General features: G+C 36.2%; 1 long non-coding RNA gene across 1 annotated transcript; it reads right to left on the bottom strand.

The window, feature by feature from the left end:
- Window positions 1-19,578, bottom strand: LOC104148630 (uncharacterized). Its single transcript, XR_695169.2, has 4 exons — window positions 19,446-19,578; window positions 19,177-19,233; window positions 9,468-9,522; window positions 1-4,252 (listed from the first exon to the last, which is right to left on the bottom strand). It is a non-coding gene; the product is annotated as an uncharacterized lncRNA (long non-coding RNA).
- Between the last annotated feature and the right edge of the window lie 4,691 nt (window positions 19,579-24,269).

Below are 24,269 nucleotides of genomic sequence, written 5' to 3'. Positions count from 1 at the left end.
TCAAGGATTTACTCCCTAATGATTTTATGGATTCCTGCAATTCCATTTAGTGAAGTTATTATTCTAAGGTGAACCAGGATACCACTGATGTCTGAATACACATGTGAACACAAAAGTTCATTGATATTGCTTTATTGGGTTTCGGCTTTGAGAATAAAGTGGTACAGTTATCACACAAAACTTAGCTGTTCCAGATTTAATATTGTGTTGCTTCCAGAGCAAATCGCTTAGGACTTGGACAGAGCTTCTCACCTGTACAACAGCATCATATCCCTTCCTTACAGAGTGCAGTGCAAATGAATGATGTCACGATGACCCTGTACAAAGTTCCTTTGATAAAGGATTTACACTGCTTAAAAATACAAAACGAGGTATTACGAAATATATAAATCACCGAACCTATGTAGTGCATTTCAACAGAGCTGAACAACTGCCATCTCTTGCCAAGTTCAAGAACATATTCCTGTTTAAATGATTTTCCTTTTCTCCACTAGCCCGTCCCCATCCTTTGCCATTAACCACAGAACTTTTGCCTACATTCTCTGACTACAAAGGAAATGATTTATTGTTGCATAATATTTGGGCATGCATTTACATCAGGGTTGCATGATCCTGGACTGCTGCCTTGAATTTTGCAGTATTGATTTTCTTTTGGAGTAAACTGCAAAAGCAACCACAGTTAGGGCTGTATTCTCATGAATATTGCTGCTTCTACTGATTTGCTACTATTCCTCTTTTGTTAAAGCAGGCAAACTGCATATACTAAATAGAAGAGACTGAGAAAACTAATGCTATTTCCCCATTCCTCCCAACACAGAAAGAGATTCCTCCAGCAGTTCAGCCATTTCGGGTTTGTTTAGATATTGGGGCAGTATTATTTTTCATAAAAGATGCTTTGTAGGACAATAATTACATGACCTTAAATGTTTCAATTTCTCTACATTCCTTTATGAAAGATCAATTCATTCTCATTTCAAGAACATAAAAGCACGGCTATTTTTCTTACTAAAGGATATGAGTTCTCTTTCCTCTGTGCCATAGTAATGCCACTAAGCTCTAACAAACCACCTCGATAAACGAAAGGAAAGCCTGCTTCCTTACTCATCCTGCTCTGTTCTTGACCGTCATTTTAATAGACACTAAATAAATCTATCCTTCATGAAGCTTTTAATCTCTTTTGATTCCATTGACGCTTTGAATAGGTGCTACTTAATCAGGAGCTGCGCTTGTGCTTATTTTAAGCCTGCTACCTGATTTTGCGAAAGAACTATGTGATCAGCTTATACAGTTTTTAAAATTCATTTTTTCTACATGATCTGAATATTTCTTTCACTGCATGAATGGCTTTTGAATAGTTAATTTGAAAAAAAGATCTGGAGGTTAAATGGTGTTGACAACGCACTGAAGTTTAGAAGGATATCATTTCATTCACAGATGATTAACGCAATGTTGTTTCAGTTTTCCGAAAAACTACATATGTTCATTAGAGGTTATAAAGCATCCTTGTGGCAACTAATTGCTTAAGGATGAAAATTAATAGAAAATATATTAGCTTAATTTAATGCAATAACTGGACATTTGCAGGAAGAGCAGGACATGAGAACGTTTACATACTGCTTGTTTACTAATTACTATGGATCACAGATCTCAGATAGCATTGCGGTAAACACCGAAATATATCATGAGAGCAGGATATACATCAATATCAAAATGATAAAATTAAAAATGATATGTGGAGATGGGTGAAATGTAATGGAAAGTTGGGAGCAAAAATTGGAAGAATAAATCATTTTGATCACATTTTAAATAACATTAGGGTCACAGGATATGGCCAGACTGATAAAAGAATGGACAGAGATCTGTCAGAGACTTTATCAGTGATCAAGAACAGACTTGCAGACTTGAAGGCTATGCATACGCAGCATAGTATTGATTTTCAGAAAACTAGAAGAGGATAACTCTCTGGATGACTTTTGTTGATAACCGGATGGTATAAGCCTCTTTCAGCAGCAAATTCTATAAATAGTCTATAATTACTATTCAAGGGCTAATTAATCTAATTTCCAAACCTACCTTATTTTTTAAACTAGGTTGTTCATATTTTAAAAAATTACTTTCTTCAAAATAATTTGAGGTATGATTCCTTCTTCTAAGATGTGAACTTACATATATTCCAATCATTAATGAAAAATATAATCCTATCATAGTAAACAGCACTACAAAAAATGGAGGTTCCTAATTTATTAAATATCAGTAACTTCAAGATCATATAGGCTCAGGTTCCTAGCAAAAACATTGTTTTTATTCTTACCATTGCCTCAAGCACAGCATGGACTCAGGAACTCAAACTGTGCTCCTTTTCTGCTCATGCATCAGCAACAGTTCTGCAGTTAGAACTGATGGAGGGAAAAGGTAAAGAGAGGGAAGGAGAATATTTTATGATAGTAAAAAAAGTCTGAAGTCAAAGCTTTTTATGATGCATGGATTAAGAAATAATCCGGCTAACGCCCTGTGTGTACAATCACAAAATGTTAAAATAAAATGAAAATTAAAAAAAAAAAATCAGGAAATGTCCTTTAAAAACAAGCAGCTTTATACAGTAGAAATGCACCATAAACATTTGAGAAGTCTGTTGGAAAAAACTCTAAATATTGGGTATGGTCTACAAGACATATTCCTTCAAAAACTTAAAGTTTTCCATTTAGAAATAGGAATGGGAAAGTACAGAGTGACTAAGAGGAAATTCAATATCCAAGTACTGATATCTGTTAGACTGGAGAATTATCTCCCCAGGACAAATGTAGAAGCTTGTTTACTTGATACAATTTAAATTAACTAGGCAAAGAACAAACAATAACATAGTAGAGAACCATTCTTCTAAGGCATAAGGGATGGAAGGAGAATGAATTAAGACCATATTCTTCTTTTACAGCAGTAGCATCTGCAATATTAAATAATTGTATGCAGATTCCTTCTCTTTAATGACATAGTACTGAGAGGCAGAACCTGGTCCTGCCGAGCTTCACCACTGGCAAACCTTTGCGTATATCTGTAAGATACCCCTATCAAATTGTCTTTATATGGCAAAGTTCTATTTTTTGGAAGAAAGCTCTCATTTGCTAACACTACTACATAAGCATAAACCCTCTGGGGCATGGTAATGCCAAATTTACAATCCTGCTGTGCTTTTTATGCGTTTGTTTTCAAAAAGAAATGTTTATGCTAATACAGCAAAATGCTTGAATCAGCCCAGTATGTGTCATTTATATGTTCTCCTGCATCCTACGGAACATAAAAAAACAAAAAAGAAAAGTGTTTCATTGGCCTTAGCTTCAGCATTATACTGAAGAAAGCACAAGAAAATATTAAGTATTTTGATTATCTTTGAAAATTATTAAACATGATGTTCAATGTATCAGCTGTTAACAGCATATATTTCTCGTGGTGCTTCTCAGGGTGCAGTCAAAGAAAAACAAATCACCAATATGTCAGATATGGAAATTTAAATCTCAATAGCACATACACATTCTCTATCCTGCATTCACATATAAATATTAGCGTTCCCATGCGGACCTTTTCTTTATTCTTTCCCATTTTTTGCATAATGCAGTTCTGACGTATAGCTGATGTTCTGCCATTATCATACTGGCATACATACAGAATAAAAGAAGATGGGGTTGGGGGGCGGAGGGGGAGGGAGGAGAAATCCAGTACCTTGTTGTTTTCTTTAGAAAAATGCTAGCAGGGAGTAGGGTTCTCTGAACAGTTCCTACTGCTTTTGTCCTGCTTCGCTTGCCACCGAGAAGGCTGCCCACTTTGGCCAAAATGCCACCCACAGACAGAACGAACCCTCTCAGCAAGAGGGGATGAGTAGCTGCACGCACGCACGCACGCACACACGCACGCACAGAGTCGAGGCTCCCTGTGCGCCCCTGAACCACAGTCTGCACCTCTGCCGGGGCGGGATGAAGCAGAACCCAAAAAGGACGCTCAGGAACGTGGATTAGTCCTTCGCTATCGAGGTTGCCACACTGCAAGCTGAGGGAAAAGATGTGCAAATCTTCCTCTTAGCTTATAGCCATAAAAAGTCTGTGAAGCTGATCTCATCCTCAGTTCTGTTGTTGTTGTTATATATTGCAGCCTGAATATTTTAGGCCAAGTCCTCAAGTCTGGAGACTATTTCATGCTTCACATAAGAAATTTACCAGCTGAGCGCACTGAATACATTAATTTTCATCAAATTTTATTCCACCTAAAAAAAAAATAAGTTCAATAAAACCAATAAGACAGACATATAAAATTAAGTAAGATAAATTATCAAAATGAAATGTTTGACCAGTATCACAAATACATTTGAAATTATTCTCCCAACATTAAAAAATTTTGTTTTTAATAGAAGCTTCAAATTTATTCTTTTTTTAGTTCCATGTATAAAAAATGTAAAATTCCTTCCAGAATACAAATTTCTGTGCTTTATTATGATGTCATATCTACATAGCAAGTTGGAAATCTATTATATAGAAAAGATTATAAAAAACTGTTTTAGAACATGTTTCCTTAAATGGTTCTTTTAATCAAGCACAGGAAAAATATGATTATGGAAATAATTCAGTTTCTCATAACCTGTTTCTTTTTTTAAATTCTTGGGGAAGAAATTAAGAAGCTTTTATTAACGTATGTGTTGTTAACTTGGGCCCATAGAAAATTCTTCAGACAAACAACAAAAGTAGTTCAACAACCATATGTACTTCTAAACTTAAGCCTTAACAATACAGCAGTTTTAATATTAGTTATACAGCTATGAAGAGCACTCTAGGGCAGTTGCCTGCCACAGCATATTACTGCATAACAGCATGCTCTTTGCAGACTGGTTTACCCTAAAGAGAAATCAGTGTTGAACTGTGCACCACATACTTGCAAATTTGCTATTTGCAGATATATCAATGAAACTGCTATGTAGAAAAACACAGACAAGGTCTCATGCATCAACTGTGAACTGGATTGAAAGCATTTTCGTTATTTCACTAAGGCACTGTGTTTTAACCTAGTCTCAAGCTTCAGACTCACTCTCCCGCCACTTCTACATTTCTTCTGTAATTTTTCTGGCACACTCTTCTCACCAGAATCCACGCCAGCATGTGTGATACTGTCCCCTGCACTCCTGCTTTCAAGCTGGAGGAGTATTTGGAGAAGAAGGCAACCTCAGAAGCACATAGCAGAGCCCACAGCACGCCCAGGACGCCGAGCAGGACAGGGCCGCACCGGGGGCCCCCACGACCGCAGCTGGCAAGGCCACAGCTCGGGCCTGCAGCGCTGCTCTGTGCCGCTGAGAGCGAGGGCACGTGTCAAAGCGAGGGCGATGGGAGTGCCACGCAAGGCAGCCAGGTGGAACAAATAAACGGGAGAAGTGTCGTGACTCAATGTCATGGACCCTCTCCCTGTGCCAATGTAACAGATTTTCATGGGTGCCTTTAAAAACAAAACAAAACAAAACAAACAACAACCACCACCACCACCAAAACTGTTTCAAAGCAAATATTTGACTCCAGGCATATGCTGAAGTGGCAAATTGTCCAAACTCTCAACTCATCCTTGCCTATTATGGACAGAATGTGAATTATCCAAGAGAAAATGCATTGAAGTCAATGCCGTTTCACCAGTGGAAATGACTGCAGAATTAATAAGCGCCGATTCAATCCTGTTGCCTAATTCTGGGACCCTTGAGCCAGTTTAAGGCAAGATTTTAAAGCTGAATAATTAGGGAAGGCCTGTTATGAATGGGAATTAGGGAAGGCCTGTTATGCAGAATCGCTATGCTCATGTTCTACAAGACACTGAAATTTTTCAGCGTACAGACAGTACAGAACTTACTTTGTCTTCAAAAGATTAAAACTAAATATACATGGATTGCATAGATGCAAAGAACTGAATTTTTCACAGTACCTTACACATGAAACATTGTTCTCCAGCAAATATATGTAAACATACGTTAAAGTTAACTAGTTAGAGGTGTAACTTTCAGCACCTTTTCTCAAATGAATCTCACCTGGTTTGTATTGTTTGTTTAGGGTTTTTTTTTTTTTATCTTAAGTCAGTATATGCTGACAATAAGAATAATAATCCCTATGTCTTAACCTCAACAGTTAACAGTCATTGCTCGTAGAAGAAAATTCAAAATCAACTTTGCTTTTTAATGACTATTCACTTGATTATTTTTTCAAAAATAACATAGATTTACATGGGCATCACATTTTCCAGTCAAGATGATTTAATAATAATATCTCAGAAAACATTTTATTTCAGCACTGGAGATCTAAATAACAGGAGTCTTTTTTTCCTCATTTCATAGATTAACTATATCCATGTTTCCAATGAAAGATGATATTTTGCAATTTTCATTATTAATCAAACCTTCTATTACATGTTTCCACATTAAAATATGCTCAGCCTTGTCATTAGAATTTCATCTAATTAATCAGTTATGCTCACTGAATAGCTAATAATTTAGAAACAATGTCAAAGGATATTGAAATGCAAATATATTTATGTCGAACATAGGCATGCTCTGAATCCTTACTTAACTTTGGTTAAGATCTTGTTAAAATTCAGCTACAACTAATTGTGCTACATAACTTGTTAAGAAAAAAAATTTAGTATGAAGTCTTTTTTTCTTTAGTAAAGCCTGATTCTAGAATTTCTGATTCTTGACTTTTTCTCTGAGTTTTTCTATACTCATGTACAAAAGAACAATGTCTTTTAAAGATATCATAGCATCCCCTCCAGTCATTATACAGTGTAGATTTAGACTAACTTTAATATTAGAGAAAATCAATTTTTAATCTCTGCTGTAAATTATAAGATTATAACGTCTGCCTGTGCATCACAAAAGGCTTGTAGATGTTGGGATGCACCTATAATTTTGTTAGTCTTTACCAGTCCAGCAATAATTCCTCTGATCTCCCTCCCAGTTTTGTACCAAACCCAAGAGCTGTTCATTCAGCCACTGAAAATACTGATTCTTTACTATCACAGAATCACAGAATGGTTAAGGTTGGAAGGGACCTCTGGAGATCATCCAGTCCAACCCCCTTGCTCAAGCAGGGTCCTCTAGAGCATATTTCCCAGGGTTGCATCCAGACAGGTTTTGAATATCTCCAGCGAAGGAGACTCCACACCCTCTCTGGGCAACCTGGTCCAGTGCTCTGTTACCCTCACAGGAAAGTTTTTCCTCAGGTTTAGATGGAACTTCATTAATGAACTTCATTAATGAATTAATTATCATTAATATTGCTGCCAGATACAACTTATTTCAAAGAGTATTATTACTATTTAATATATCCTATCGCAGGAAATCAATGCATCTACACAAAAATAGAAAGTATAATGTTTTGATTCACAATCATTGGGTAAATATAGCTATGCTAAAATCATTGTTTTCCTGTAAGATTGTTTTAAAAAGATACCTTTTCTATAGGTATTTTACATCTTCTGCATATTCACAAAGACAAAAATTTCTTCGTGAAATCATATCTTAATAATAATTCTAATGTTGACAATGAAATTGTTAACCTGCTATTTCTCTCCTTAAAACATGTAACAGAAATAATTTAGAATTTACTATTATAATAAAATATTGGGAGCCTTGCTAGTGTAGACATGGAAGAAGAGGAAGACTGTGCAGCTGAACATAGGAAAAGGAAGATCATGAGTCTAACCTTGCTATGCTATAGACAACGGTTATCAGCACAGAGAAACAGCCAAAATTTGAAAGACAAAAAAAAAAGGTTAGATTGTTAGGACAGTAACTCATGATAACTAGGATTGCTATGAGATGGTTCAAGAAGATGAGATTATCAACAATGTCAAGTACTAAAATGAGGTTGAAGACTCTTCATTAGCACAGGATAAAAGGACACTAACTACATTAGGGAAAGCGGTTTCTATGGAAGCCACAGCAGAACCCAAAACAATTTGGGGCAAATACATTGCTTCAGGGCAAGAAAACACTTTTGAGGGGTATGAATAGTATTTGCTTTTGAAAATGACTAGGAAAGTTTAGAACTGATATATCAAAGAAGTACTTTAGGTTGCACACTCAAGAAAGTCATTTTGTGCACTAAATAATGGAACAGAACATAGGAAATGCAGGATTATTGGTAAAGCACTGTGGGAATATTCTCAGATATTGTGAAAACTTAAATTACTTTTTGCACTTGAAGGACACACTCTGTATTTACTGAGATCAATCACGATACAAATTTTATTTTCGTTATTGTTAGTATTATTATTGGCAAGAAAAAAATTACAGTAAAAAGGAATGAAAGAAAATCTACTCCACTTCTGAGATTATAGATAAAAGAATTACTATGTTATTGCTTCCTCAGCTAAGTAATGCATTAACAAGGGTTAACAAATGTGCACTGCAAAACAGGATCTATTTTTCTGGGCTGCTTAGTTGAGTGATAGCAATTTTACTCATCTTTTTGATTAAACCATGACCAGAATCATTGAGAGTTGTATAACTAGCTAAAGATATATTCATATTGCACTTTATTTTTAGGTGTTTTTAATGAATTAATGAATTAAGCTGTCCTGCTTTACCGTAAGTGGAAAAAAAATGCAAATACTAGCATATTTTTAATACTTTCTTAATTCTTAAATTTCTTAAATTTCTTTAATACTTTAATGGTTTCTTACTTATGTTAAGATATATTCAATCATTAGAGAGAATGGAGTCAGTAGGTGCAGATTTCACAGAATTTTAAACCTAAAGATTTTTAGAAACCTATCAGAGCCTGGGAAAAATTCTGTCATAATCAAAAAGCAATTTTGATTGTCCCTGTGAACATTAAGTCCTCTCAGATTTTAAATGCATTAATTTTGCAGAAGTTTGTTACTGACACTTAACCAAATTAATCATTTTACTAAACAGCAGTCATCAATAATGTTTTTGAGAAAGCAGTGCTCTTCTGCATTGCAAACATGCCTTAAAACCAGCAAATGCAGAGGTTTCTCTTGCTTTTAACAAAAGACATTCTAAGGTGATTCTGAAGTGATTCCAAAACAAGATGAATATGCAAGCGTCTTTACTTGTCTTATACACCTCATACTAAAAAGGAAAATATTTTAGGAGAACTATTTTCTCTTTACTAGCAGCAGCTGTCTCTACAAAGACAATAGAGATCACTATTGTTTAATTGGAAACATTTTATTCTATCCTTAATCCAACAAAGATAAATAAAGCAATTACACATTGCTCTAAAACATAAATGATATTCTGTACACGTACAGTGACAGACAGTTCTGTAAATCTCATTTCATGAATAATAACAGTATATACGCAATAATCTATATGTGGATATTGCTTTTGGTATCAGTACCTACAGTTTATTCATTCTATGAGCAATATGTATCTTGAGGGAAGTGGGATAGGGGTTAAGAAATCAATTGCTACATTATTTGATTACCTTTGACTCTTCAGGTATGGAACGAAAACCTTTTCCCTATTTTCCAGATGGTAAGCTGCGGAATAGAGAAAGTAAAGGGGTACCTAAATCATTTGTTGCAGCACTGGAGAGATCTGAAGTCAAGTGTCATCAACTTCTAAACTCTAGGCTATTCTTCCAAACTGAGTTCTAATATATTTTCAGTATTCTCTTCTCTTAAGCTTGACTGAACGTCAGTTATATAATAGTTTCAACATCCTACTCCCATTAATTAATAAATGCAAGGTGAGGTTGAAAAGCCACTCACCAGTCCTTATACAATCATATAGTTGGTCAAATGCTTTGCAATATCCGATTCTAATGAACACTCTGCAATGAATGCTGATTTCTGTAAATATTTATATTATTTATAAGCATTCATGGAGGATGAAATTTATCATTTTGCAGCATGAGGCCCTCTGATTAATGGTGAATCGCACAGCTAGCAGCTTAGATAGATAAACATTTTTCTGCCCACAGGTTGTCATTATCCATTTGCTTTTTTTTTTTTTTTTTCTCCATCAGTTAAAGCATGTGCTTTATTTTCAAACATACATTTCATTTTCTTTCATAGGAAAGCAAGAATCATAACAGAGCACTGGAAGGGAGCACGGGAGGCTCGAACATCTTACAGTCACACCCCACGCATGTCTGACTCAAAGGATTCACAGAACACTGCCCCCACATGCTACCCCACACCATGGCTCAAAATGTGATTTCCAGGTCATTTTGCCCAATCTAAGTAGACAGGACACTGAACAGCACTTTTAATGCGTCGTAAGAAGCAAAAAGACATTGCAGGTACAGTCAAAGTCTTACTTTCATACAATAGTAGTGAAATTAAGTCTAATACTGTTCCTGATCTTTGACTGTTTACAGTTTTCCAAAATACGAAACTAATAAACACACAGTAGCAAATGACATTTCTTGCTCAGATGGACAATCTGAATAATTATTCAACTAAAATTCTGCTTGTGCAAATAAAAGTGTGGGGAAATGACTGTGACTAAACTCAAAATTCAGGTGTCAGGCACAATTTTCTCCATATTTGATTATTTCCAATGGGCAGGTAATAACGATATCATGAAATATGTACAAAAACACATACACATATATACTATTTCATATTTAAAATATGTAAAAGTGAAATATTAAGAGAATTATGCATAAGATCACATTCTGTATATCCATGGTATGCAACTGAAACATAAACCACACTAGAAAATCAGCAGATTACAAAAATTGCTAATTAGCATGTGGAAAGAAAATCAAGTTCATGGGGAGTTAGGAAATGCCACAAATAAATATGCCTGCAGAACCTATATTTTATCCCCTAGTGTACAGTTTTTAATTGCTGTTTACCTACGCTCTTCCTAGAGGTGCCTCCTCTCGCCCTCCCATTCTATGCACAGTAAGGATGGTTTCACACAGGGAGAGTTACTTTGCATTTTGCTATACCATCATTACTTAATGTTTGGCAGATAAATTATTTACTGCACACTCTTTGGATAAAGCTCTGAAAAGAGAGTTATTAATTTTGTCCCTATAGCTCACTTCACCATATGAGATAGGTCTGGCATATCCATCAGACACCTTTATTCAAGAATTCTTCCATAGTAGTAACCAATCCTTTAGGGTACATTAGACAAATGATATACTATGCATATTACACACTTTTCTATCTATAGCATACTAATTGCATTCTACATGGTACATAGAAATGATCTTGCCAGGAGGCTTTGCATAAGCACTGGAAAATACAGCAACAAAGACAAATCATTGCAGGACACTGCTGTGAATGTGTGTGCTGTGTCAGGTAGTTTCTTTTTTTAGTCATTCAGGTGGTACAAAATCATGAGCCTTGGAAAGGAAAAAAAAAATGGAACTTCAGCAGATATTAGGTGTTGTGGTCTAATTTGTGAGGCACCCAAATTAGAAAGGAGTTAAAGCCTAAGATGACAAAGTTCATTGCCTAATTAAGGTTTGTTTTGTGAATTACCTGAAAAACAGTTTTTGAATCAAATAAAGAAATGATCTGAGAGCATGGACAAGAACACAAGCTTGTCTTGCTTAAAACAAGTGCTCTAACAATCAAGTTGCAGAACCTGCATTTGGGAGCTCTCTTTCTATCTCACCAAGCTTAGTTTTGTTTTGCATTTTGACTTGCAGTGGTACAGTTTCAGAGAGAAGAGCTAAGCATTCCCATTCAACTTACTGTCTCCACCTCCTCTCATCTCCCCTTCCCACCCCTGCAATGGTTTTGTGGTTAGAGCAGGGGGTAAAAATATAGGTCTAGTTCACTACAGTCAATCGTCACAGGTAGAGGCACGAACTGACCTTGCAGCATGGGAAAATTCCCTGTTATCTTATTATACATAAAAGCACCACAGCTATATTTTAAGAGATGTGAGGTCTCTGTTCAGATCTTTAAAAAAAAGAGTTTAAAAGGTGCCTACCTTCCCAGCTGAGTTAAGGAAGCTGAGATTTCCCGCGTGTGTATTTCCTGGAACTGTGCACTTCTGCACTGTGGATGAATGTGCACACTGCATTCATTATGTTCAGAATGAGTCAAAACCTCTATATATGCACCAAACAGTTAAGTGATGCAAGTATGCCGAGTCCAGTACATCCCGTGCACACCAGCTCTGTGCGTACACTCATAGACCATAAGCACGGAGATAATAAGCCATGAGGGAGTTGAAGTTATCTGCCAGAACACTTGAAATGACTGCTTTAATGGGATATCCATTTACCAAGAATCACTCATTTTTTCTTCTCCCTCTAGCTCTAGAAAAAAGTTCTGAACAGAAAAAAAGGACATAGCCAAAGTAAAATAAAGAAGTTCAGTCAAAGTCCCAGATTCTACTCTGAACATCAAACTCCTAAAAGTTGTAGCGTTTAATGGCAGGGTGTCCAAGTCCTTTACCAGATCTGGTTCCACAATACTTATCCTTAAATTCTAATAGATAGGTTTCAAACACCTGAGAAGCAGAACAACTCTCCCAGCTATTAAAAAGTTCCTTGCTCTTTGTAAGGACTATTAACTAAAGACTATCACTATTCAAAATACACCGTATTGATTTTCATACTTTTCGCCAAGGACATACTAACATAACAGTTATCACTACTATTTTCCTCTAAGTATGAAAAACTAAACCAAAACTGAAAATCTGGATGATAGTTTCACAGAAGGCCAGAAACTCATTTTTCAGCAAAATAAAAAAGTCAGTTGATACCTCTTATGCTCTGATTAGCGGATATAAAGTCAAAAGGAAAGAAGAGTGTCCAATACACTAGCATGCAAACAGTAGCAGAGACTAACAGACAAACTGCAATTAAAATGAGATATTCATCTAAAATGACTGAGATCATAGTCACGGGATCCTAACCCAACAGCCACAGGGGGATTCTTGCATTTGTATGACATAACACTACATTAGAGAAATGTTTGAGATTTCTTAGCGTCCCTGCTTAACACAAAAAGTTAGAGAATGCTTGGAATACAATGGAAAATCTGATATGAATAGATGTGATGGATTTGCCTGCATTTCCTAGCTCAGTTAGTAGGATTGCCAGGCTATACGTTCCATTGTATTTTAGTGTTTTTTCCAACATTACCTGACACATGTAACATATTGAACACCTAGGCTTTTGTTACTTTTTGTTAAAAAAAGAAAAAAAGTATGTGACAGCAAAATATTCCCTTGCAAGTTTTCCGAGATTAGTTTTTTTTTTTTTTTAATTGATTAGCATCAACTGGTGTCAGCACTAGCTAGCATTCCATAACTCTTCAAAATGTCATGTAATTTATTGCACTAATAGAGTTCAGGCATTCTCCATTATCTTTCACTCTCCATATGCAGTTAAAGGATATTACTTACAGGAATTTGGCTTGATAAAGCATTTCATGAGAGGAAGCCAAGGTCTCCTTATCCTTCCTAACCATTAGGCTACCTTTCACAGAACTACAGTTTGTTACTCTGGCTCTGGTGGGAAGGCTGCTAATCTCCTGTCCCCCCGAGAGTGAGCTGGTAGAGGAAAAAGCCATTCAGATTGCCTTCTTGCTGCAAGAAAGTTATGAACTTTTCATTTTGCCATTCGCTAAGATAAAAAGCTGTGAGCAGCTATTCAGTACTTATCCAAAAATGGTTATAATGATGTTTAACTCCCCCTTGCATAATGATGTCACTATGGTAACTAACCTTTCTGATCTGGTGAAGCCAAAATTGCTTTCAGATTTCAAAATATCTCAATGATTTTTGTTTCACTGTTGCTCTTCACCTTTGCAAGGTGGGCAAGCTGATTGAATATTTAGGCTAGAATATAATGTGGAAACACTATGTGTAGATACTATGTGGCATGTATCTTCCAAAAACACAAACCGTAAATTTGAGGCAGAAAGTTCTCAGTAGAAGAATCTGACAGGAGTCTCTCTTTTGGTAAGGTAGTTAGGACATTCAGTAGAGAAGAGCACTTGCCAAAGCCCAAAAAAAGTGAGCACGTCTCACATATCAGCTTTGAAAGTAAGAGTGGTCAGGCTAGAAGTGCTGAAGGAAAAAAAACAGGAAACAGCCAAAAAAATCCAGAAAGCAAGAGAAAAATGCAAGCTTAATGAATAGCTCCTTAACTGTGCTGAAAGGTGTTTTAATTGCTCAGAAGTGGAGGATATTTGATTCTCAGGTTTTGGAAGCAGACTTGCAATAGTAAAACCAAAGGAACACTTTGAACCGTCAAGTGCTTTTGCAACATACTACATACAACTTTTATAATGGACAGTTAGAAGAGGCCTAAATTTCCCATACCGTTTTAGCCTAAAGGCAAAGGGTGTTCTGTTGTTGCTTTTAACGTCACACTATATCATGTGCAAGTTATAGGTACACATCAACATCTTGCATTGTATAATCCCACCATACTTCACTGAAATGTTAAGCTTTCAGCACTCTCGCCCACAATATGATAATTAGAGCCATTCAAGCACTAAAATTGGCACATTTCTTCTCCACAGAATATCATGGGTTATTCAGACATTTCGCACCCCACCCCCTTCTACCATTTTCTAAGTAGCACTAAGATAAATATAAAAGTGAAGATAGCAAGTAGCGTGTGCCAGATAAGACTGAAAAGTAGACCTTTATCCTCATTGCTGCTCTTTACCTGTAACACCAAACTCCAGACACTTATTCTCTCTCCTCCCTCCTTTCTGTTTTCCCTCACATGTGATAATGTTAGATATTCCTCTTTTATCTTTCCAAACATATTTCAAGCTCTTTTGAAGATTGTGTATATACAGTTTTTAGAAATTCTTTTAAATTTTTTATAGTTTTAAAGGTTTTTTAAAGTATAAAAAAGGCTTTTAAAATTTAATATTCACAGGGCCCATACTCTCACATCTATCTTCAAGAACACTGCGAAAACCATGCTGAGCACCCTTGTTCTTTGTGTTAATTGCCTGGAATCTAAGGGCTCCCTGCACAAGCAGTCATACAAATTTAGTAAGGAACACCTTGAATTTTTTCCTGCTAGGAGCTATGCCTCCACTATCAACCATAACTCCGGTTTTAGGGAGTATCAATAACTTGATGTGTTGTTTCTATTTTTATAACAGCAATTACAAGGTTTCACAGGATATTTTCTTCCTCTATCTAAAAAAATACATAGCTTTTATAAAGGTGTTAATGGATGGGTGTAATTGAGAAAATTCCAGGAAATACTACAAGCTTAGAGACATTTTATGTAGAATAGTTGTAATAAACCTGCTCTGTTAGTTAAGTCATCGGTTTGAGATTGAGTTATATGTTTAAGTGATTTTTGTTACACAAACCCATATACTCAGACTCATGTCCCAACGAAAGTGATGATTTTTAAGAGAAGAATACCTATGGTGGCTTTTTAGTTTAATACGCAAGACAAATGGGGACTAGAGAATAGTAAATTAAAAATTATATTTATACGTACAATTTTTTCTTTCAAAACTCATGCACATTTATCAATTAAAAACTTGTCATAGATGCTTCAGATATATATATGACGTGCAGCTGATAAGACCAATATATTGCAGCCTAGGATTCAAAATAGCACAATGATGTTATTCGTCTGCTTCATGGACAGATGTAAATGAAAATTGCAATGAGCACATTACAGGTGAATTTTTCAGCAATTATGTCTTCTGATACATGCTTCCAGTGTATTGAATTAGATGCAGTGGGTCAAATTCGAATGGAGTGTAATTCAGTAGAGTTATATAGTTGTATATTGGGATGAACTGAGCCAGTAGTGACTTTCACGAGTAGTTTGCTATGTCTTGACATTTCACTATTCAGTAAGAAGGAGATGTTACTATGAAAATTAACCAAAAAGTATATATATATATAAAAAGCAAACTTCCTGAAGAAATTAAAAGTCATAAGCCATTATAACAGGAAATCCTTGAGTAAATCCTAGAATAAAGTGACCTGAATAGAGACTCTGAAGTACTTGCACACAAGGAGAAAGTCATCATGACTTTTAAACAAATAAATTCTGCTGATAAATAAATTTGAGTATTCAGAATCAGTACAGCATGAAGTGCTTGAAAATTCCTTTCTACCTGTAAAGAGAATATCATCTTTCAACAATGAACATAAATAAATAAGGAAGTCACCAGGGGTGCCATAGTGTTTCACCATTCGAAATCATTATTGTCAGTGAATGGTTCTTCCTCCCACTGCACTTTAAGCCATCTGCAGAGTCAATAGCATCCCATGAAATATTAATAACAACATCAGATTAACCATAGATTATCATCCTATATTTCCATCAGCAGGGGGTGCCCACTGGCCTTTTCCTAGCATCTTCCTCCTACCCTAATCCTTGCAGTGACTTTGAAATGCAGCACGCCAGCAGGTTTCCAGTCCTGGTAGTCGGTAGCTAGAGGAGAACCATATGCTCGTATTCTCGGTAGTAGACTGCCCATGCCAAGTTAACATACAATAAACTGGGTAAATCACTGCTTTGCCTCAATCCAGCAATTTCTATGATACTTGTTTCATTTTCTACTACTTAAAAGGAAGACAAAGAAATACACATATCCCACACTTCTGTGAGAAACTCCTCCATATTAAACTAGCAAATTTATTGAGTCTTGATGCTGAAACCATATGGGAACACTATGTAACAGTCATTTCTTATTTCTTTAGCATTTGTCTGAAGTGTTTTATACCATAATGATTGCTTTTACTTCGCTCTTCTGAATTGCTGTCTTTCTTTGTAATCTGAGCCCTGATTCTTTCACCTCTGTACACCGAGATTCACAACATATCCGTTGCTTCATTATCTACAAGCCATATTGACATCAGCAATAAGGAAAGTGCAGGTGATAGGATTTTGCTTGTCAAACTTGGCAGCATCAGCATTGCAAGCATGAGCTCCATTGAAGAAAAGAGCTGTTTTCTTTTGTACTGTGAAGCCAACAGCATTTGTCACTAGAGTAACAGAGGTAGAAGCTGCTGCTTTGTTGCTGAACATTCAAAGGTATCTATCTTTCCCTCAAGAGCTGTAGTATCTCCCACTAAAAATCCATGAAGCTTAAGGAAAGCATAAGGATTTCATTCCAAGACATGTCCCCACTCCTTAGCTGCCCCACAGAAGAGATGGTTTCCTTTGATTGTGTAAGAAATCAACATTTCTTACAACTTTTAATAAAGCCCTTTAGTAAACCTTGATCAAATGATGAAATTACAGATAAGAGTGTGACTGTGTGTGTAAAAACAATATGCTAACGTAACCTTTATTTTAAAAACAGGAAGCAGGTACTTACAGTAATAGTTATTGTTTTTTTTATTGAAATATCTCTGTGAAACAATATCAAGATGATCAGCATGTATAGCAAATATTGAAAAAAAGTGTTCTTTGATTACAAAAAAGGTATGGAGCAAAAGTAAGTTTGCTGGAACCTTTGAACAATTTTCTTGCCCTATTTAAATTCGGAACATTCTCCAGAAAGGAATTCTTGTGAAGAAAGTTACTTAGACTAGACTGCGCAAGGTACTACAAGGACCTATTTAGCACTGAAAATGAAAAGTAATTAGTGACATAATAGGCATTTCCCTTCATTTATATTAGAATTCTGTATTTTACCTATTTCCCACATTATTAAGCTACCCCTTATAGGTTTAATGATCAAAATCAGTGATGACTTTTTTATTAATTTAGAAAGTTTTCTTAATGCTGGTTTAATTCTGTTTACTATATCTGTAGCCCAACTCCTGCACTTATTTATATTTTCTTATGGCCATGTGTCATAAGAATTGAATATATTTCAAACTATTTCCATCTTATGTCTACCTAAACAGAGGTAGAATACAATAAGGGAGCAGACAATAGTTTTATATGGAGGGGTGGAGGAGGGGAGACAAAAGAGTGCAAAAGGATAAAGAAAAACAAATGAAAATGAATTCTGAAGCTATAATGAAAGAAAATAAAAAGAATTCCAGTCAATGATTTGTAGAAAAGTGTGAAACACACGAAATACTTATGTCAAGCGTATGATTTTCTTCATGCATATATGCCTTAAAGATAATATTTGTACACTTTGAGAATCATGCAGAAAATGCTTCTGATATATTTTCAAACTCCATGCAAATACTGTGCAAGCCTGGCGGAAATTGTTAGTGAGGCTTCAGAGGACTTTAAAACCAACCATTGTTGGTGTAAAAAATTTAAAGCTTGTTCAAGACTTATTTAGTTTAAGATTAAAAAAAGAAGAAGGCGGCTGTACGCTATCAGGTTTTTCTTTTCCTAAAAAGGTAAGCTAAATTTTGTTCCAGGAATAATTAGGGACTTGGTCAGTTCACAAAATTCGCAGTCTGTTGATTAGACTGTGAGATCAATACAATTTTGTTTCATTTTGCATAAACAACAGAGAAGGATTACCAGATACCAGATGGAAGTGAAGTAGTGGAAATTAATGCGTATTTTTTGGAAGTTGAAGGGAGGCTTTTGGAAATAAGTGTTATAAACAAATAAAGATTTAAAGGAAGGAAAGAATCTAGGCAAAAGGAGGACTAGAATTTATGGTCAAAGAAACACAGAGAGTGCAAGAAGCATCGGGGGGGCAAGGGAATATCACAAGGTGCAATGAACCAACCATTCAAATGATGAAGCTCATTTGCACATAAGCATCTTCCTACTTCTTCCTTTCCTCTGCTTCAGCTTTAATTCTTCATTTTTAGAGAGAAGGAAGAATGTTGCCACACCAGAGAGGCTTGCCATGGCTTGCACAAACATGCAATGATCCAGTGAGCATTTGCAGATATAAGCTTACTGATTGTTTGGCAACAGCTAATTACCAAAAGTAATAGCTACTTTCTACCTCTGATTGCCTTTTCCCTCCTAATCTGAGTTAATGGGGTATGTGGGGATTAGGAGTGAGGAACAGAGTTTGATCTTCTAATCAGATCCAAATGTGGTTACAATTAGACAAGAATTCAAAGTTGACCCATAAACGGTGAGTAAATAACCTTATTACTGTAGGAAAGCAGACTTAAAATTCCTCAGAAAAGAAAACATGAAAACAGTTATCATACACAAAGAACTGAAATTGTACAGTGCAGTTGAAGTGACCTTTATCTAAACTGATAAGTACATAATCAACATCATTTAAATCAAGCTGGCATATGGATATTATAAACAAGTGAAATGTTAAAGAGTTTACTTATTATCAGTGTCATGTAAATCTTGGAGAAATCTAGACGCGGCTTCTTTAAGGTACCTGGAGGAGGAATAAAAAAAAAGAACAAAAACCATGAGAACGTGACAGAATATAAGCCAAATGACTTCAGGGGAGGCAGGGCATACGCAAGGCTGCATGGCAATTATATTTACAAATCTCTTTCTCTTAATCAAGACTTCTGCCACATGCCTGTAAAGTTGGATGCCCTTCAAACAAAGTATCATTATAAGGATTTATATGGTACTGCTCACCAATACGTTTCAGTTCCTTCCATTTGGCAGAGGTGGAAACAGGCTGCAGGATGTGAATCTACATGAAGCTGTTCAGCAGACCAGAAGATCTGAGGGCCTTTAACCCCAGTTCTCAGATATACTATGTTACAGGCTACTTTGACCAAAAGACCTGACTTAGGCTCTTTTTTAAGAAGAGTAACAAAACGTATTACATCAAGACAAAAATTAAAGCAAAAATGCAAGGGAGAAAGGGCTAATAAAACATTAACTAGATGCCTAGGCTTTTCCAGGACAGGAACAGCTGGCTTCTTTCCGTGTGTTATTATTCCCTTTCAAGTTGAGGGAGCTATTTTACCTCCAGCTCTGTCTCCTCAGCTGGTTCTCCAGTAATAATAGGGGCAATTAGCCTCTCTCTCCCAAGCCAAAACCACTTGAAGCCTCCTGTCCCCCTTCTTCCCCACCCAGAAAAGCTACAGTCCCAAACAGAAAAAAAACTAAAAGAAAAGAAAGATAATATAAAAAGTTTTCATAATCCAGTCGTATTATACTCTCTTTCTGTACCACTATCACATTCGCTTCTCAGGCAGTAGACCATCTGTTACATATTTACTAGCCCATACTACCTACAAAGCCAATTTTGCAGGGGGAAGCTTGAACCTTTAGCTCCTCTTTGATGTCCTTTTAGGTACAGATGTCCAAGTGGACCTTGCACTGGCGCAAGAAAGAGAGGAGTCACTCTGTATTAGATGCCTTAAAGAAACAGAAAAATTACCTTATTTAGGCAAAACGCAATGGGAGAACTGAGAAAGCAAGTTTCTTTATGAGAAAAGAACTCATTTACACAATTCAGCAAGCAAACGCACAAGCTTTCCTCATAATCCTTTTTAAAGTAGGAAACTGCACCGCCCCTCAAATGTATCCATGGCATAAACTGAAATAATGCCACTGCTCATTAAAGCTACTCTGAAAAATGAATCTCTGGGAAAGGCTAGAATTAAAGGGTTTGTGTTTTGTTTTCACATTTCTTGAGTTATTGCTAAGCATTGCTCCTCAATAATTTCTCACGGAATACAGATTCCAAAGCATTTAATTCAGAGCTATCAAAATATATTGATTCAGCAGTGCCTGAATGTGATCATGACAGAATCTAAACAGAATTAATTACAAAAAAGCATTACTTTTTCCTGCAGTGATGGAAGCACCAGCAGAAAAGCCAGCACATATGCAACAGATAAAAGTTTTGATCACCTCAAAAGCCGAGTTACAGTATCTATTAATTGAACCTACATTGCATTGCACGAGTGATCTTGAGGTCAAGGTTTATGTTAAGTCCCATACTATTTACCTTCAGAAACACAAGAAAGGTAAGACTCCATGTGAATCAGTTTGTATGCACAAAAGAAAAACCTTCAGCATGCCCTGTGTTTTAACATGCGTTCAGCTACCTGCCATCTAGGCGGGCTTCCAGCATGCATTATCATGTACTCCCACCCATGTTTTGTGACACCTTCACATGATCGATATCAAGCAAAACAACAAGCAGTCCTTCCCAAAATGGCTCCCTAGTTTCATTTGCTTCAAGGGCAAGCGGGATTTCAAATTTTTGCGGGAGCAACCAATGGTTGGTGTTTTGTCCTGGGAGCACCATGCAAGTAGCCAGACCCAAGACAGTATAGGTATAGCTATTGTATAAGCATATGCTTGTTTATGTACAATGATAATATGTTTTTAAAAGCTACTCACTAAAATATGCTTAACCACAATTGTTTGGATAGTGATGCATTACTTGAAAAAGATCAAATAAAGGCAAAGCATATTGAGGAGAAATGTATACTACGTTATGATCATTTTTCCAAGTAATGTTACACAGTGTAAACAGAGCTCACAGCCTAACTCCCCTAGAGTTAATGGTTTTACTGTGAAAATAATCTGACATTTAATCACATTTTATAGGCTAGGTGTTCTCCTGAGGTACATTCCTATCTACATACACAGTGCAGGAATTATACAGCATTTCTGAAGGGAAAGGAGAAATGATGCCATGATTCGGCACAGCTGACAGACAAGCTTTCATAGAGATTTTTAAGAAAGGGAACCTTTCACCCTTAGCCTATGGGCAACTACAGTAACTGTTGCCGTTGACACTAGGAAAGATATTCAGCTTTCATTTTAGTTTTAGAAGTGAATCTTCAAGCACATTATTACGTTTCAAATCAATACTGCTCCACTAGTAATCCTTCACATGACTTGTACGGGAGTAAAATAAGAGGGCAGCTTTAACAAGACTGAGAAGAAATTCCAGTAGTGTTTATCAGTACCCTTTGAGCTGAATTCTTCTGTGGTTGCTTGCTGACGGTGAACTGTGCAGTCCTTCAGATCATTAGGCAAGGTGCGAAGGTGAACTGCTGCAGAGAGAGGAGCGACTGACGCTCACAGGCTGGCGCTCCCTATCTGGTGAGAGCCATGGACTGCCCAAGCCCGGGAGCAGTAGGGGAAACCGGAGTGCAGCAGAGGACCAGCAAGTATGACCACAAATTATATGTCAGTGGCCAAAAATTCAGAATAAGTGTCAATAGCGCACAAACTGATTTCTGTTTCAGAATGCATATGTGAAGAGGAGGTAGAAGACAAAACACTCAAAAAAGTCTCAGCATTAAATTAAAAAACATCTTGCCAGGACTATTTATTCCTATAAGTTACATGGATGATGAAAGAATAGGACTGTTTGGAAAACAAAAAATTCGTTCTGAAAGAAAACTCCTTTTTGTTTGTTTTTCTTGCAAAACAGAACTTTCAGGGTGGTTTTTTTTGTTTGTTTGTTGGGGGGTGGTAAACAAGAGGAGGTAGGAGGAGAAAAGGAGAAAAAAAAAAAATCAAACCACCCCAGATAGCATCAAATTCATTAGGGTTTTAATTTGAGTTTACTGCTTCCCTAAATCCAGCAGAACTGGTTTCTTCCATCCCAGTGCATGCCTTACCACACATCCTACAAGATTACTACAAGGGAATGAGAGAATCTATCACCATACTTTCCTGACAATATCTTCATCAAAACTGACATTGCCACAGATGGTGATATTTCTGTTTATGATCATACTTAACTAGAAAGCTGATAATGCTAGAGTTAAAAGGCAAGTGTTTGGCATAGAGTCAAAAAGTTAACTCAAACAGAAGTTTTGGGGCATTTGAAATGTGCTAAAGTTAATTAAAAAAGAAGAGGAAAATGTGCCTTATATTACCATAAAACAAGGAATTTGGTTATCATAACACCATTTCTTATTCTACCTTTTGCTTTGCCTCACACCGTCATTACTTCTGCTAAATTCTTGCAATGCCTTTTAAAGTGCAACAGTCTCAGAAGAGAAGTATATTCATTAAGTGTGCATAGACACACACACACACACATATATACACACACACATATACTGCTTTTTAAATCTATCATAGGTCTTAAGCACGGAGAGTGGAGAAGGAAGGAACTATATGGCCACAAGTAGCCCTCGAGATGATGTTATTTTTATTTCTAGAAAACCTTTTTCTTTGACACTGAAGTGCACTGCGAAATTATCGCAGATTTTATGTATATTGCATACTTGCTGCATGTCTGACAGCAGCTAAGGGCTACATTTGGATCTCACTACCATATCACCAATTGTCATGCTGCAAGTCTCAAAAAATATTTGGTGTTCTTCCTCAAACCCTAGGCTCATGGAAACAAAGTACATGAAAACATCATTTAAAACAAAAATAAGTTTCTAGTCCTTATGGTTGCAGAGAAAAGTTTCAAAACCTGGTTAGAATCTACTAGAAAGCCTCCAAGAAAGAAGCAGAAAAAGCTGATTCACTCAGAAGCAAGCATTAAAAACTTCCGTTTAAATCTACCTTGTTACTTTTATTATGCCCTGCTTTCTTTCAAGTGACTAGATGTGTCGACTACTAAATTCAGTGGAACAGAAGTAGTCATTAAAAAGATTAATTTTGATATCAACTTGCAAATTTTTATTTACTAGATTTTTATAGAGAATTTTCCATTTGGCAGACTTGATTCCTCCCAAGCACGCAGAAACACGCAACACCAAAGGTGTCTGAGGTATTCTTACTGAACAAACCAGAAACCAGGAGAAGGAAAGAACCTGAAAAATATCAGGTATTATCATTCAGACATTTAAAATTTAGGTGGAAAATGAATTAGAACATAGGCACTGTTACTATTCTACAGATTCACATCTCATTTCTGACTGAGCAAGCACCAATACCATGGCCCTGCTCTGCTTATGGAAATCTGGCATTGCAAGAGATACAGCAAAAGGTGCCATGTGCTTCAGCCAGCAAAGCAGCACTGGTCTGAACTAAATAGAGTTTTTCAGAGTTTCATTGCTGGGTCAGCTTTCTCAACTCCTCAGCTTAATCGAGACAAAACACCCAATTCCATTTTGAATGACAAGACCCTTGGTAATATCTCTGCTAATGGGGATGTATTGTGAAAGTAGCATAATGAATTGGACAATTTTGAAGTCAGTCTAAGCACAAAGGCCAATAATCAGCATTTCCAACTTCTGACTAAGAAATTTACGTAGTCATTGAGCTGACATTCAAGCTTTCATGACTGAATTAGAATCAAACATTTACAATGAGGTTGTTTTTACAGGAAAAAAAATTTTAATCTTGTATGTAAATCTGTTTACTTTTAACATGAAAAAGACCATAAAACAATTCGTTAGACTACGATATTAGATTTTTCATCATTAGTTTAAATTATGCCCCACCCCCCCAGAAAGTGTCTTACAGTAACAAGTCATCAAAAAGTATAGTAACAGCTTAACAATCCTAGTAAAAAGAATG

The sequence above is a fragment of the Struthio camelus genome, chromosome 2 (genome assembly GCF_040807025.1).
Source record: "Struthio camelus isolate bStrCam1 chromosome 2, bStrCam1.hap1, whole genome shotgun sequence".
Classification (NCBI taxonomy): domain Eukaryota; kingdom Metazoa; phylum Chordata; class Aves; order Struthioniformes; family Struthionidae; genus Struthio; species Struthio camelus.
Note: the sequence above shows the minus strand (reverse complement) of the source record. Positions and strands in the feature narration are given on the sequence as shown.